General features: G+C 46.9%; 1 protein-coding gene and 1 long non-coding RNA gene across 7 annotated transcripts in view; one reads left to right on the top strand and one right to left on the bottom strand.

Moving 5' to 3' along the window:
• ST7 (suppression of tumorigenicity 7) overlaps positions 1-17,084 on the top strand; it is a 240,173-nt gene that overhangs the window by 39,625 nt on the left and 183,464 nt on the right. The gene's annotated exons all lie outside the window — the stretch shown is intronic.
• Positions 878-17,084, bottom strand: part of LOC134932637 (uncharacterized) — a 126,397-nt gene continuing 110,190 nt past the window's right edge. The window contains exon 3 of the long non-coding RNA XR_010179432.1: positions 878-1,483. This is a non-coding gene — a long non-coding RNA (uncharacterized LOC134932637). The remainder of the gene's footprint in view (positions 1,484-17,084) is intronic.

The following is a 17,084-nucleotide window of genomic DNA, read 5'->3' as shown; positions in this document are numbered from 1 at the left end:
GGTCAAAGATACTCTTATGTATCGCTACACAAATGTTCTTAAGCAATTTTTTAAATATTTGGACTGCGCATGCTCGAACCAGAAACATTTTTCACAACTGTTTAAATAAAGTCCATCGATATGAGAACAGCAGATGGTCTGGCACTATGAGAACCCTATAAGTATGAAGGAGCAGAATGGAGGGTATTCCAGTTAGCATTTAGTGGCATAACATTATTAGAACTCCATAGCTTCTCAGGACAATATACAATACAAATGGGAGATATACAACCCTGGGTGCTTTAAAAGTTCATATATATGAGAATACGTTCCTTCTCTTTGTTATTAGGTGTCTTCGTGCTTCCCTTTTACTCCACTCTGCGCTTGATTCCACTCAAAGTGATACGGTATGTAGTCGGAGTTTTGAATGTGAAGAAAGAGGAAAAAAATATATATAGTGTAATACAGTCTTTGTGCAAACTTCTGGATATATGAAACAGGGGGGTTTATAAAACGAGATTCAATAGATGGAGCGTACCACACTCACTATAGACACAGGAAGGGTCAAACTTGTAAAGGTATCTTTAACCAAAAGAAGGTAGGCGTACCCCACTCACACTGTCACTGGAGATTAGGAAGCGCATCAAGGTATCTTTCACGTTTGTCCCCTTATATCTCCTCCGGTTGTCCCAGTACCAATATTGGACTCTTCTTTCCAGAGTCAGCAATATGTGTTGGGATGGTATGGGAAAAAAACTGGCTGTTCACACTCCTTCTGTCGTCAATGCATTTCGGTCACCAACTGACCTTTATCAAGACATGGGTGGAGTGTGAAACACCCAGTATTTAAATGAACAGCCAATCATCATACACAGGAAATGACCTCATATTGTTATAATTATGTAACATTATTTAAAACTCTTCATTTTTATTCAATTTCACCTAAATTAGCTGAATTAATGTCCCCACTTAGTGTTTTTTTATATCACAAACATTTTATAAACGTTTTACTGTTATTAATCACATGGAAATGGCCTGTTGCCATGGCTACATCTGGCATCAATGACAATTCCAAAATCCATAGCGTGGTTTTTAAACTATGCACAAGTGTATCCTGTGCCAGAAGTCCTAATGTCTCCCCTGGTCCGTAAGTAGAGGGAGAACAACATGTTCCTACCCCTCGTATCAGACTACCGGGTTGCTATGGTGATATGCATCCGGAAGTGACGAATCGGCCGGGTCGGGTTGCTATGGTCACTCTCGACCGGAAGTGCAGGCTCCGTCTAGCCGCTGTGCGTGTGGAGTCTCGCGCTAGTCAGCTGACGTTGGCCGGAAGCGACGTAGTTTTCATGCAGGAAGTGCTTGCGTGTCATTTTAAACTTTAATGGAACGCAGACAATGATCATTCCGGAATCCACGAGCCCGCACGTAATAATGCATTTTCATTGGTCCGGATACTGTAGCCTTGGCAACACACCACTGGTTATATCCTGATCACCGATCTCTTCCATTACATGTAATAAAAACAAAAACAATGTGTGTTAATATCTTTGTAAACATCTTCTACATTTTCGTATACCAAAAGGAAGGGAATGATGGAAAAGCAACCTAGGGAGTACGAAAACAATAATATGTGAGTGGTGTTTTATCATCACTACACATCATTTGGTTTCTATACTCGACTTTGAAATTGAGGGTGTAAATGGTTTATAAAAACCATTTCAATTCAAAGTCGCTGTTTAACCCGCCTGGACTGAGAGTTTTATATTTATAAATATAGCTCATCTCAGTTCTGGCAAGTTGTTTTGCCACATCCCTACTCCTCATGTTTTCCTTTATGGCCTTCAGTCCAAAAAAGCCGGATATTTTAGAAACTGCACAATTATGTTCCTTTTTAAAATGTGCAGAAAGGGCATGAGTCTCCATGCCCTTCTTGATATTCCGTAAATGCTCGCCTAGACGGACCTTTAGAGGACGTGAAGTTCTTCCAATATAGTACATATTACATTCACATTTGATTGCATACACTACATTTCTCTGACGTCCTAGTGGATGCTGGGAACTCCGTAAGGACCATGGGGAATAGCGGCTCCGCAGGAGACTGGGCACATCTAAAGAAAGCTTTAGGATCACCTGGTGTGCACTGGCTCCTCCCCCTATGACCCTCCTCCAAGCCTCAGTTAGATTTCTGTGCCCGACGAGAAGGGTGCACACTAGGGGCTCTCCTGAGCTCTTTGTGAAAGTTTTAGTTTAGGTTTATTATTTTCAGTGAGACCTGCTGGCAACAGGCTCACTGCATCGAGGGACTAAGGGGAGAAGAAGCGAACTCACCTGCGTGCAGAGTGGATTGGGCTTCTTAGGCTACTGGACATTAGCTCCAGAGGGACGATCACAGGTTCAGCCTGGATGGGTCACCGGAGCCGCGCCGCCGTCCCCCTTACAGAGCCAGAAGAGCGAAGAGGTCCGGAAAAATCGGCGGCAGAAGACGATCCTGTCTTCAGATAAGGTAGCGCACAGCACCGCAGCTGTGCGCCATTGCTCTCAGCACACTTCACACTCCGGTCACTGAGGGTGCAGGGCGCTGGGGGGGGCAGCGCCCTGAGACGCAATAAATCGATAAAAAAAAACCTTATATGGCTAAAATAAATGCATCACATATAACTCCTGGGCTATATGGATGCATTTAACCCCTGCCAAAACATACAGAAAAAGGATGATAAGGACGCCGAGAAAGGGGCGGAGCCTATCTCCTCAGCACACTGGCGCCATTTTCCCTCACAGCTCAGTTGGAGGGAAGCTCCCTGGCTCTCCCCTGCAGTCACTACACTACAGAAAGGGGTTAAAAAAGAGAGGGGGGCACAAATTAGGCGCAGTATATAACAATACAGCAGCTATAAAGGGAAAAACACTTATATAAGGTTATCCCTGTATATATATAGCGCTCTGGTGTGTGCTGGCAAACTCTCCCTCTGTCTCCCCAAAGGGCTAGTGGGGTCCTGTCCTCTATCAGAGCATTCCCTGTGTGTGTGCTGTGTGTCGGTACGTTGGTGTCGACATGTATGAGGAGAAAAATGATAAGGAGACGGAGTAGAGTGTCTGAAATTGTGTTGTCACCCCCTAGGGGGTCGACACCTGAGTGGATGTACTGTTGAAATTGCGTGACAGTGTCAGCTTTGTATAAAAGACAGTGGTTGACATGAGACAGCCGGCTACTCAGCTTGTGCATGTCCAGACGTCTCATACAGGGGCCCTAAAGCGCCCGTTACCTCAGATACAGACGCCGACAGGGGTACTGACTCCTGTGTCGACGGTGAAGAGACAACCGTGATTTCCAATAGGGCCACACATTGCATGATTGAGGCAATGGAAAAAGTTTACACTTTTCTGATAATATGAATACCACCAAAAAAAGGGGTATTATGTTTGGTGAGGAAAAACTTCCTGTAGTTTTCCTGAATCTGAGAAATAAATGAGGTGTGTGATGATGCGTGGGTTTCCCCCCGATAACAATTGATATTTTCTAAAAAGTTATTGGCAGTATACCTTTTCCCGCCAGAGGTTAGGGTGCGTTGGGAAACACCCCCTAGGGTGGATAAAGCGCTCACACGCTTGTAAAAACAAGGGCTCTACCCTCTCCTGAGATGGCCGCCCTTAAGGATCCTGCTGATAGAAAGCAGGAGCGTATCCTAAAATGTATTTACACACATACTGGTGTTATACTGCGACCAGCAATCGCCTCAGCCTGGATGTGCAGTGCTGGGTTGGCGTGGTCGGATTCCCTGACTGGAAATATGATATCCTAGATAAGGACAGTATATTATTGCCTATAGAGCAATTAAAAGATGCATTTCTATATATGCAGGATGCACAGCGGAATATTTGCCGACTGGCATCAAGTATAAGTGCGTTGTCCAATTATTCCAGTAAAGTGGTCAGGTGATGCGGATTCCAAACAGCATTTGGAAGTATTGCCTTCAAAGAGGGGATGTACCCCAGGTCGCCTCTCAAAATAAGACGCCGTATTATCAGGCGCAGTCCTGGTTGGCAAGCGGACAAAAGGGTTCCTCTTTTCTGCTCGTGACAGAGGGAGAGGAAAATGGCTGCAGAGATCAGCCAGTTCCAAGGAACAGACACCCTTTTCCGCCGCTGCCAAGCCCTCAGTATGACGCTAGGGCTTTACAAATTCAGGCACGGTGGGGTCCCGTTCTCAATGAATTTCAGTGCGCAGTGGGCTCACTCGCAAGTAGACCCCTGGATCCTTCAGATAATATTTCAGGGGTACAAATTGGAATTCGAGACGTATTCCCCTCGCCGTTTCCAAAAGTCTGTTTTACCGACGTCTCCCGCTGACAGGGAGGCAGTTTTGGAAGCCATTCACAAGCTGTATTCCCAGCAGGTGATAATCAAAGTACCCCTCCTGCAACAGGGAACGGGGTATTATTCCACACTATTGTGGTACCGAAGCCAGACGGCTCGGTGAGACCGATTTTAAAATCTAAAATCTAAAATCTTTGAACACTTGCATACAGGAGGTTCCAATTCAAAATTGAGTCACTCAGAGCAGTGATTGCAAACCTGGAAGAAGGGGACTACATGATGTCTCGGGACATCAAGGAGGCTTACCTTCATGTCAAAATTTACCCTTCTCACCAAGGGTATTTCAGGTTATGGTACAGAACTGTATCAGTTCGGACGCTGCCGTAGGGATGGTCCACGGCACCCCGGGTCTTTACTGAAGTAATGACCGAAATGATGATATTCCTTCGAAGGAAGGGAATTTTAGTTATCCTTTACTTGGACGATTCCCTGATAAGGGTAAGATCCAGGGAACAGTTGGAGATCGGTGTAGCACTATATCAGGTAGTGTTGCGGCAGCACGATTGGATTTTCAATATTCCAAAAATCGCAGCTGGTTCCGACGACTTGTCTTCTGTTCCTAGGGATGATTCTGGACATAGTCCAGAAAGAAGGTGCTTCTCCCGGAGGAGAAAGCCAGGGAGTTATCCGAGCTAGTCAGAAACCTCCTAAAACCGAACCAAGTCTCAGTGCATCAATGCACAAGGGTTCTGGGTAAAAATGGTGGCTTCCTACGAAGCAATCCCATTCGGCAGATTCCACGCACAGTGGAACCTTCTGGACAAATGGTCCGGGTCGCATCTTCAGATGCTTCAGCGGATAACCCTGTCACCAGGGACAAGGGTATCCCTCCTGTGGTGGTTGCAGAGTGCTCATCTTCTAGAGGGCCGCAGATTCGGCATTCGGGACTGGGTCCTGGTGGCCACGGATGCCAGCCTGCGAGGCTGGGGAGCAGTCACACAGGGAAGGAATTTCCAGGGCTTATGGTCAAGCCTGGAGACATCTCTTCATAAAAACATTCTGGAACTAAGGGCCATTTACAATGCCCTAAGTCAAGCGAAACCCCTGCTTCAGGGTCAGGCGGTATTGATCCAATCGGACAACATCACGTCAGTCGCCCACGTAAACAGACAGGGCGGCACGAGAAGCAGGAGGGCAATGGCAGAAGCTGCAAGGATTTTCGCTGGGCGGAAAATCATGTGATAGCACTGTCAGCAGTGTTCATTCCGGGAGTGGACAACTGGGAAGCAGACTTCCTCAGCAGACACGACCTTCACCCGGGAGAGTGGGGACTTCACCCAGAAGTCTTCCACCTGATTGTAAACCGTTGGGAAAAACAAAAGGTGGACATAATGGCGTCCCGTCTAAACCAAAAACTAGACAGATATTGCGCCAGGTCAAGGGACCCTCAGGCAATAGCGGTGGACGCTCTGGTAACACCGTGGGTGTACCAGTCAGTGTATGGGTTCCCTCCTCTGCCCCTCATACCAAAAGTACTGAGAATCATAAGAAGGAGAGGAGTAAGAACTATACTCGTGGTTCCGGATTGGCCAAGAAGGACTTGGTATCCGGAACTTCAAGAGATGCTCACGGACGAACCGTGGCCTCTACCTCTAAGAAAGGACCTGCTCCAGCAAGGGCCTTGTCTGTTCCAAGACTTACCACGGCTGCGTTTGACGGCATGGCGGTTGAACGCCGGATCCTGAAGATCCCTACCCTGGTCAAGGCCAGGAAAGACGTAACCGCAAAACATTATCACCGCATTTGGCGAAAATATGTTGCGTGGGGTGAGGCCAAGAAGGCCCCTACAGAGGAATTTCAACTGGGTCGTTTCCTCCATTTCCTGCAAACAGGACTGTCTATGGGCCTAAAATTAGGGTCCATTAAGGTTCAAATTTCGGCCCTGTCGATTTTCTTCCAAAAAGAACTGGCTTCAGTGCCTGAAGTTCAGACATTTGTAAAAGGGGTACTGCATATACAGTCTCCTTTTGTGCCTCCAGTGGCACCTTGGGGATCTCAATGTTGTTTTGAGTTTCCTAAAGTCACATTGGTTTGAACCACTCACCACTGTGGACTTAAAATATCTCACATGGAAGTGACGAGTTAGCCCTGGTTTCAGCCAGGCGGGTGTCAGAATTGGCGGCTTTATCATATAAAAGCCCTTACTTAATAGTTCATTCTGAAAGGACAGAATTGAGGACTCGTCCTCAAATTTTCTACCTAAGGTGGTTTCTGCATTTCACATGAACCAACCTATTGTGGTACCTGCGGCTACTAAGGACTTGGAGGATTCCAAGTTGCTTGACGTGGTCAGGACCCTGAAAATACATGTTTCCAGGACGGCTGGAGTCAGAAAATCTGACTCGCTGTTTATCCTGTATGCACCCAACAAACTGGGTGCTTCTGCTTCTAAGCAGACGATTGCTCGTTGGATTTGTAGTACAATTCAGCTTGCACATTCTGTGGCAGGCCTGCCACAGCCAAAAATCTTAAAATGCCCACTCCACAAGGAAGGTGGGCTCATCTTGGGCAGCTGCCCGAGGGGTCTCGGCTTTACAACTTTGCCGAGCAGTTACTTGGTCAGGAGCAAATACGTTTGTAAAATTCTACAAATTTGATATCTTGACTGAGGAGGACCTGGAGTTCTCTCATTCGGTGCTGCAGAGTCATCCGCACTCTCCCGCCCGTTTGGGAGCTTTGGTATAATCCCCATGGTCCTTACGGAGTTCCCAGCATCCACTAGGACGTCAGAGAAAATAAGAATTTACTTACCGATAATTCTTTCTCTATCGTCCTAAGTGGATGCTGGGGTTCCTGAAAGGACCATGGGGAATAGCGGCTCCGCAGGAGACAGGGCACAAAAAAGTAAAGCTTTTACCAGATCAGGTGGTGTGCACTGGCTCCTCCCCCTATGACCCTCCTCCAGACTCCAGTTAGATTTTGTGCCCGAACGAGAAGGGTGCAATCTAGGTGGCTCTCCTAAAGAGCTGCTTAGAGAAAGTTTAGCTTAGGTTTTTTACTTTACAGTGAGTCCTGCTGGCAACAGGATCACTGCAACGAGGGACTTAGGGGAGAAGTAGTGAACTCACCTGCGTGCAGAGTGGATTTGCTGCTTGGCTACTGGACACTAGCTCCAGAGGGACGATCACAGGTACAGCCTGGATGGTCACCGGAGCCGCGCCGCCGGCCCCCTTGCAGACGCTGAAGAGAGAAGAGGTCCAAAATCGGCGGCTGAAGACTCCTGAGTCTTCATAAAGGTAGCGCACAGCACTGCAGCTGTGCGCCATTTTCCTCTCAGCACACTTCACACAACAGTCACTGAGGGTGCAGAGCGCTGGGGGGGGCGCTCTGAGAGGCAAATAAAAACCTTATTAGAGGCAAAAAATACCTCACATATAGCCCACAGAGGCTATATGGAGATATTTAACCCCTGCCTAACTTCAAAAATAGCGGGAGACGAGCCCGCCGAAAAAGGGGCGGGGCCTATCTCCTCAGCACACAGCGCCATTTTCTCTCACAGAAAAGCTGGAGAGAAGGCTCCCAGGCTCTCCCCTGCACTGCACTACAGAAACAGGGTTAAAACAGAGAGGGGGGGCACTGATTTTGGCGATATTGTATATATATAAAAGATGCTATAAGGGAGAAACACTTATATAAGGTTGTCCCTATATAATTATAGCGTTTTTGGTGTGTGCTGGCAGACTCTCCCTCTGTCTCCCCAAAGGGCTAGTGGGTCCTGTCCTCTGTCAGAGCATTCCCGGTGTGTGTGCTGTGTGTCGGTACGTGTGTGTCGACATGTATGAGGACGATGTTGGTGAGGAGGCGGAGAAATTGCCTGTAATGGTGATGTCACTCTCTAGGGAGTCGACACCGGAATGGATGGCTTATTTAGAGAATTACGTGAGAATGTCAACACGCTGCAAGGTCGGTTGACGACATGAGACGGCCGACAATCTATTAGGACCGGTCCAGGCGTCTCAGAAACACCGTCAGGGGTTTTAAAAACGCCCATTTACCTCAGTCGGTCGACACAGACACAGACACGGACACTGAATACAGTGTCGACGGTGAATAAACAAACGTATTTCTCATTAGGGCCACACGTTAAGGGCAATGAAGGAGGTGTTACGTGTTTCTGATACTACAAGTACCACAAGAAAGGGTATTATGTGGGAGTGAAAAAACTACCTGTAGTTTTTCCTGAATCAGATAAAATAAAATGAAGTGTGTGATGATGCGTAGGGTTACCCCGATAGCAAATATTGGCGTTATACCCTTTCCCGCCAGAAATTAGGGTACGTTGGGAAACACCCCTTAGGGTGATAAGGCGCTCACACGCTTATCAAGTGGCGTTACCGTCTCCAGATACGGCCGCCCTCAAGGAGCCAGCTGATAGGAAGCTGGAAAAATATCCTAAAAAGTATATACACACATACGGTGGTTATACTGCGACCAGCGATCGCCATCAGCCTGGAGATGCAGTGCTGGGTTGGCTTGGTCGGATTCCCTGACTGAAAATATTTTATTCATGTAGAGCATTTAATAGGATGCATTCTATATATATGTATGTGAGATGCACAGAGGGATATTTGCTCTCTGGCATCAAGATAAGTGCGTTGTCCATATCTCCCAGAAGATGTCAGGGACACGACAGTGGTCAGGTGATACAGATCCCATACGGCAGATGGAAGTATTGCTGTATAAAGGGAAGGAGTTATTTGGGGGTCGGTCCATCGGACCTGGGGACCACAGCAACAGCTGGGAAATCCAACCTTTTTTACCCCAAGTTACATCTCAGCTAAAAAAGACACCGTCTTTTCAGCCTCAATCTTTCCTTTCCCATGAGGGCATGCAGGCAAAAGGCCAGTCATATCTGCCCAGACATAGAGGTAAGGGAAGTAGACTGCAGCAGGCAGCCCTTTCCCAGGAAAAGAAGCCCTCCACCGCGTCTGCCAAGTCCTCAGCATGACGCTGGGGCCGTGCAAGCGGACTCAAGGTGGGGGGGTAGTCTCAAGAGTCTCAGGGCGCAGTGGGATCACTCGCAAGTTGACCCCTAGATCGTACGAGTATTATCCCAGGGGTAAAGATTGGAGAGTCGAGACATCTTCTCCTCGCAGGTTCCTGAAGTCTGCTTTACCAACGGCTCCCTCCGACAGGGAGGCAGCATTGGAAACAATTCACAAGCTGTATATCCAGCAGGTGATAATCAAAGTACCCCTCCTACGACAAGGAAAAGGGTATTATTTTTCCACACTATATTGTGGTACTGAAGCCAGACGGCTTGGTGACACATAGTCTAAATCTAAAATGTTTTGAACACTTACATAAAAGGTTCAAATCGAGATAAAGTCACTCAGAGCAGTGATAGCGAACCGGAATGTCCCTGGACATCAAGGATTACCTCCATGTCCAAATTTTGTCCTTCTCATCAAGGGTACCTCTGGTTCGTGGTACAGAACTGTCAATATCAGTTTCAGACGATGCCGTTTGAATTATCCACGGCACCCCGGGCCTTTTTACCAAGGTAATGGCCGAAAAGATGTTTCTTCAAAGAAAAAAGGCATCTAAATTATCCCTTACTTGCACGACCTAAAAAGGGCAAGTTCCAGAGAACAGTTGGAGGTCGGAAGAGCACTATCTAAAGTAGTTCTTCGACGGCACGACTGGATTCTAAATATTCCAAGAATCGCAGCTGTTTTCCGACGATACGTCTGCTGTTCCTAGGGATGATTCTGGACACGGTTCAGAAAAAGGTTTTTCTTCCCGAGGAAAAAGCCAAGGAGTTATCCGACCTGTCAGGAACCTCCTAAAACCAGGAAAGGTGTCTGTACATCAATGCACAAGAGTCCTGGGAAAAATGGTGGCTTTTTACGAAGCAATTCCATTCGGCAGATTCCATGCAAGAATTTTCCAAAGGGATCTGTTGGACAAATGGTCAGGGTCGCATCCTCAGATGCACCTGCGAATAACCCTGTCGCCAAGGACAAGGGTATATCTTCTGTGGTGGTTGCAAAAGGCTCATCTATTGGAGGGCCGCAGATTCGGCATACAGGATTTGATCCTGGTGACCACGGACGCCAGCCTGAGAGGTTGGGGAGCAGTCACACAAGGAAGAAACTTCCAGGGGGTATGGACGAACCTGGAAAAGTCTCTTCACATAAACATTCTGGTACTAAGAGCAATCTAAAATGCTCTAAGCCAGGCGGAACCACTCCTGCAAGGAAAACCGGTGTTGATTCAGTCGGACAACATCACGGCGGTCGCCCATGTAAACAGACAGGGCGGCACAAGAAGCAGGAGTGCAATGGCAGAAGCTGCCAAGATTCTTCGCTGGGCGGAGAATCACGTAATAGCACTGTCAGCAGTGTTCTTCCCGGGCGTGGACAACTGGGAAGCAGACTTCCTCAGCAGACACGATATTCACCCGGGAGAGGGGGGTCTTCATCCAGAAGTCTTCCACATGCTAATAAACTGTTGGGAAAGACCAATGGTAGACATGATGGCGTCTCGCCTCAACAAGAAACTGGACAAGTATTGCGCCAGGTCAAGAGATCCACAGGCAATAGCTGTGGACGCACTGGTAACACCTTGGGTGTACAAATCAGTATATGTGTTTCCTCCTCTGCCTCTCATACCAAAGGTATTGAAGATTATACGGTGAGGAGGAGTAAGAACAATACTAGTGGCTCCGGATTGGCCAAGAAGGACTTGGTACCCGGAACTTCAAGAGTTGGTCACGGACGACCCGTGCCCTCTACTTCTGAGAAGGGACCTGCTACAACAGGGTCCCTGTCTCTTTCAAGACTTACCGCGGCTGCGTTTGACGGCATGGCGGTTGAACGCCAGATCCTAAAAGGGAAAGGCATTCCAGAAGAAGTCATTCCTACCTTGATTAAGGCAAGGAAGGAAGTCACCGCGAAACATTATCACCGCATTTGGCGAAAATATGTCGCGTGGTGCGAGGATCGGAGTGTTCCGACGGAGGAATTTCAACTGGGTCGTTTCCTACATTTCCTACAATCAGGATTGTCTATGGGTCTCAAATTGAGATCTATTAAGGTTCAAATTTCGGCCCTGTCAATATTCTTCCAAAAAGAATTGGCCTCAGTTCCTGAGGTACAGACTTTTGTTAAAGGAGTACTGCATATACAGCCTCCTGTGGTGCCTCCGGTGGCACCGTGGGATCTAAATGTAGTTTTAGATTTCCTCAAATCCCATTGGTTTGAACCATTGAAAAAGGTGGATTTTAAATATCTCACATGGAAAGTGACTATGTTACTGGCCCTGGCTTCCGCCAGGAGAGTATCTGAATTGGCGGCTTTATCTTATAAAAGCCCTTATCTAATCTTCCATTCGGATAGGGCAGAACTGAGGACTCGTCCGCATTTTCTCCCTAAGGTGGTATCAGCGTTTCACCTGAACCAACCTATTGTGGTGCCTGCGGCCACTGGCGACTTGGAGGACTCCAAGTTGTTGGACGTTGTCAGAGCCTTAAAAATATACATTTCAAGGACGGCTGAAGTCAGAAAATCTGACTCGCTGTTGTTACTATATGCACCCAACAAGTTGGGTGCCCCTGCTTCTAAGCAGACGATTGCTCGTTGGATTTGTAACACAATTCAACTTGCTCATTCTGTGGCAGGCCTGCCACAGCCTAAATCTGTTAAGGCCCATTCCACAAGGAAGGTGGGCTCATCTTGGGCGGCTGCCCGAGGGGTCTCGGCATTACAATTCTGCCGAGCAGCTACGTGGTCGGGGGAAAACACGTTTGTAAAATTCTACAAATTTGATACCCTGGCAAAAGAGGACTTGGAATTCTCTCATTCGGTGCTGCAGAGTCATCCGCACTCTCCCGCCCGTTTGGGAGCTTTGGTATAATCCCCATGGTCCTTTCAGGAACCCCAGCATCCACTTAGGACGATAGAGAAAATAAGAATTTACTTACCGATAATTCTATTTCTCGGAGTCCGTAGTGGATGCTGGGCGCCCATCCCAAGTGCGGATTATCTGCAATACTGTACATAGTTATTGTTAACAAATTCGGGTTATATTGTTAAGGAGCCATCTTTAAGAGGCTCTTTCTGTTATCATACTGTTAACTGGGTTTAGATCACAAGTTGTACGGTGTGATTGGTGTGGCTGGTATGAGTCTTACCCGGGATTCAAATTGCCTCCCTTATTGTGTACGCTCGTCCGGGCACAGTACCTAACTGGAGTCTGGAGGAGGGTCATAGGGGGAGGAGCCAGTGCACACCACCTGATCTGGTAAAAGCTTTACTTTTTTGTGCCCTGTCTCCTGCGGAGCCGCTATTCCCCATGGTCCTTTCAGGAACCCCAGCATCCACTACGGACTCCGAGAAATAGAATTATCGGTAAGTAAATTCTTATTATTTCTCGTAGTCCGTAGTGGATGCTGGGCGCCCATCCCAAGTGCGGATTGTCTGCAATACTGGTACATAATTATTGTTACCAAAAAATTCGGGTTATTGTTGTAGTGAGCCATCTTTTCTAGAGGCTCCTCTATTATCATGCTGTTAACTGGGTTCAGATCACAAGTTGTACAGTGTGATTGGTGTGGCTGGTATGAGTCTTACCCGGGATTCAAAATCCTTCCTTATTGTGTACGCTCGTCCGGGCACAGTATCCTAACTGAGGCTTGGAGGAGGGTCATAGGGGGAGGAGCCAGTGCACACCAGGTGATCCTAAAGCTTTCTTTAGATGTGCCCAGTCTCCTGCGGAGCCGCTATTCCCCATGGTCCTTACGGAGTTCCCAGCATCCACTACGGACTACGAGAAATAGAATTATCGGTAAGTAAATTCTTATTTTTTCGTGTTACATGTTATAAATTCCTTTATCTCCACTCCTACCCCATTGATGTCAATCTTTTTCAATCTTTTTGCAACCACCCCCGGCAATATTCCTGCATCCGAGACAAGTACTGCATCGGTAAAAACCAATCGACTTAATGGTTGAAATTTGTGGTGTGGGAGCATACATACTTGATACCAAAGTTGATTTTAAATTGGGGGCCTTTCGATAAATACATTTAGGCTTTTCCGGTAATAATGGTCCCAAAGTGGTATCTTTTTTTAAAATGTGCCAATGTTTACGTAACACCTTTTCTACCTCTTTATGTTCTTTAGAATATTGTGTAATGAATGCAAATTCATATTCTTTATTTGGTTTCTTCCTCAATTGGTTGCTTTGTATGGTAGTGGATTTTACTGTGTTTGCAGACTCCAAGGCTTTCATGATTTTATTTTTATTGTATCCACTGGCGAGGAATTGGTTACTCATTTCCTCTGCTTGTGTTGAAAAGACTGCATCTGTGGAGCAATTCCTCCTCAGACGTTTAAACTGTCCATTTGGTATGGAGTTTATCCAGTTGTCGTGATGGCAACTGGAAGGTGGAATATAACCCCCAGAATCCGTGGGTTTCTCAGGACAATGTCCAAAGAAATAATGTTATTGTAAATTATTTCACTTTTATTTGATTGGATGAAAGTCACTTCATATATTACCAGTGAATTAAGGACACTAGTAATACTGGGAAGATGTATTAACCTGTAGAAGGCATACAGAAGTGATAAACCAGTGATAAAGCAGTGTTAAGTGCAAGGTGATAATGCACCAGCCAGCAGCTCCTAACTAGTAATTTACATATGGGAGCTGATTGGCTGGTGCCTTTATCACCTTGCACTTATCACTGGTTTATCACTTCCTTATGCCTTCTCCAGATTAATACATCTGCCCCCATGTTCTGTAGAACCAGTGTTGTATGAAATCACTAACTACCACACATGGTTGATCAGTGGATTTGCTGGACTCCACAGCACTATAATATATTTATTTTATTGAAAATAAATAATGTAATCTGTGCTTTCCAACAGCAGCTTAGTCCAAAAACTCAGGAGCACCACTACCCTCTTATCCAATACAATATAATGAGTAGTCCGAACGCTGCCCTTAAGTCTTATTGTAGTATTACTTTATAATAATAATAATAATAATAAATTATTATTCTTATCTTTTATATGGTGCCACAAGATTTCTGCAGCACCTAACAACAAAGTACATGTACAACATATAAGCAGAACAATAAAACGACTTACAGTACAAGACAATGTAGGACAGGTACATGTTATATAAACCTTTCTGCATCAGGGCACAGAACAATGATATAGTAATCAGCAGGGCCGGCTCCAGGCATGTTCGAATAGAGCGGCCGCGCAGGGCGCCACCCTTAATGGGCGCCGCACGCTGCCGCTGCCATATTCCTGCCTGGAGCCAGCCTTCAGTGTCCTGGCCGCTTGTGTGCGTGCTATGCAGCGTCTGACGTTAGGCGCCGCGCAGCGCGCATAGCGCGCATACAGAAGTGTTCATCCTCCCGCCCGCACCCACAGCAGTACTCCTCCCTCCCGGCTCCCAGCACCGCAGCCGGCTCCCAGCACCGCAGATGTAAGTGAATATCTGGCACTGTGGGGTCATAGCTGCACTGTGGGGGCGTTTATGTTTCTGGCACTGTGGGGGCATTTCTGCACTGTGGGGGCATTTATGTTTCTGGCACTGTGGGGGCATATCTGCACTGTGGGGGCATTTATGTTTTGTGGCACTGGGGGCATTTATGTATCTGGCACTGTGGGGGTATATCTGCACTGTGGGGGTATTTATGTATCTGGCACTGTGGGGGCATATCTGCACTGTGGGGGCATTTATGTTTTGTGGCACTGGGGGCATTTATGTATCTGGCACTGTGGGGGCATTTATGTTTTGTGGCACTGGGGGCATTTATGTATCTGGCACTGTGGGGGCATATCTGCACTGTGGGGGCATTTATGTATCTGGCACTGTGGGGGCATATCTGCACTGTGGGAGCATTTATGTTTTGTGGCACGGGGGGCATTTATGTATCTGGAACTGTGGGGGCATATCTGCACTACGGGGGCATTTATGTTTCTGGCACTAGGGGCATTTATGTATCTGGCACTGTGGGGGCATATCTGCACTATGGGGTATTTATGTTTCTGGCACTGGGGGGCATTTATGTATCTGGCACTGTGGGGGCATATCTGCACTATAGGGGCATTTATGTTTCTGGCACTGGGGGCATTTATGTATCTGGCACTGTGGGGGCATATCTGCACTATGGGGTATTTATGTTTCTGGCACTGGGGGGGGACATTTATGTAGTTGGCACTGTGGGGGGCATTTATATATCTGGCACTGTGGGGGACATTTATGTATCTGGCACTGTGGGGGGCATTTATGTATCTGGCACTGTGGGGGGCATTTATGTATCTGGCACTGTGGGGGGCATTTATGTATCTGGCACTGTGGGGGCAATTATGTTTCTGGCACTGCTGGGGGGGGCATGTCATGTGCATTTGGCACTGCTGAGGGGGCATGTCATGTGCATTTGGCTCTGCTGGGGGGCATGTCGTGTCTAGCTGGCACGGCTGGGGGGCATATCATGTAGTGTTCCCGTGTCTCAGTGCAATACCTGGCGCAAAGTGTCTAACGTGCTCTGCCTGGCGCAAAGTGTCTAACATGCTCTGCCCCCACGAAGCAACGCCCCTGAATTTTTGATGCGCGCCTTCGGCGCGCAAGGTCCATGATTTTAAACGGAGCAACAAGCATTACAGTATGTACATCATTTTGCCCTTCTAACTTAAATATGTGCCCTCCCGAATGCAAAATGTGCCCTCCCCGTGATCAGCACCCCTGCCCTAAAACAATCCTAGAGTGAACACTATCATGTGTAGCTGGCACTGCTGGGGGGCATATCATGTGTAGCTGGCACTGCAGCGGGGCATGTCATGTCTATCTGGCACTGCTGGGGGGTATATCATGTCTATCTGGCACTGCTGGGGGGCATGTCATGTGTAGCTGGCACTGCTGCGGGGCATGTCATGTCTATCTGGCACTGCACTACTGTAGACATTATGTGTATCTGGCACTATACTGGAGACATTATGTGTAGCTGGCACTATACTGGAGACATTGTGTGTAAGGAACACTACTGTAGCTGTTATGTGTAATGCTGCTAATTGTGTGCGTAAAGGGGGTGTGAAAATATATTTATTTATAGTGTGATAATATGAAGTTGCGAGGCTCCGCCCACTTTTCCAGGAGACCACGCCCACTTTTCCAGGAGCGCGAGGGGGCGCTTTGAAATTTTCTCGCACAGGGTGCTATTAGGCCTGGAGCCGGCCTTGGTAATCATGGTGGCAGTTATCGAGGGCTAGGTGCCGTTGTATGGAGTAGAAAATGGTCTAAGAGAGGGAAATCACATTTACATTGTATCGCTAGGTCAGTGATAAATGTAAGATAGTGTTTTTTTCTCACATATGAAAAAGGAACAAAATAATTATAATGTCTTACTACAGAAAATGACACAGTATCTGGCCCACTTTGGATTTGCACTCGGCTCAGATAGGTGTAAGCCATGCATAAATTGGACCCACTCTGTAACCATCCCAGGAGGAGTATAATAATGTTATTACAGAGAGACTTTGATTATTTTTGCAGCATTCTAGGAAGAGCTTCTAGTGCTGCTGAGGTGCTGTCAGTTTCTCAAGTTTGATACAAATTGCAATTTCCTGAAGATTCAGAATGTGGTAACTACTTTGCAGATTGTTACTATAGCAATGTGAATCTGATGGAATGTGAATGTGATTATTTTTAGAATATCATATACTGTATGTGAACAAACAAGCCAATGATACAGTATGTGTTTTATTATTTAGTT

The sequence above is a fragment of the Pseudophryne corroboree genome, chromosome 6, assembly GCF_028390025.1.
Source record: "Pseudophryne corroboree isolate aPseCor3 chromosome 6, aPseCor3.hap2, whole genome shotgun sequence".
NCBI classification, from domain to species: Eukaryota; Metazoa; Chordata; class Amphibia; order Anura; family Myobatrachidae; genus Pseudophryne; species Pseudophryne corroboree.
Note: the sequence above shows the minus strand (reverse complement) of the source record. Positions and strands in the feature narration are given on the sequence as shown.